We start from the raw sequence: 559 nt of genomic DNA on the forward strand, positions 1-559 counted from the left end.
CCTTCCACTGCAAGGAAACCAATTTGAATCGATGGTGGCTTTGGGGCTGTGAATTTTGCTGGCGCCATCTAGCGGCGGGGTTGTGAAGCACACTCAAGGCACCTCTATATGCGACACCCTTGTTGTATTAAATTGTCATCTTAATTTGGGATGATCAAAATGCATTTTTCAATTATCCATGTACGGTATCCGTGCGCTTGAATTCCGGCAGTGCGAATCCTGACGTGCATTCAAATTGCTCCTCGGCGCTGTCCCTGACATTCATACAAAGCAGCACGCAACTGGATTTCAACATCACTCGTTAAAATATTCATGTCAGCAAAAAAAAGGATTTTCGCTCGATGATCAGAAGACGAGGAGCGCAGCCCGTCAAATGTGGAAGCAGCCCGCGCTAACGTGACCTTATTTCTAATCAATCCGTGTCTTCCCTCTGGATGGAGTCCTTTTACCCGGTGTGGAATATTGCGGCCCAAAAAATAAACGATGGGGCTCTTTTAAGTGGCTTATGCGTTAAACGTGCTGCTGACTTGTCACTTTCACTTTGCTTCCCGCCTCTTGA

This window comes from Filicampus tigris, chromosome 4 (genome assembly GCF_054856515.1).
Source record: "Filicampus tigris isolate MCC_2025a chromosome 4, RoL_Ftig_1.0, whole genome shotgun sequence".
In the NCBI taxonomy this organism is placed as follows: Eukaryota; Metazoa; Chordata; class Actinopteri; order Syngnathiformes; family Syngnathidae; genus Filicampus; species Filicampus tigris.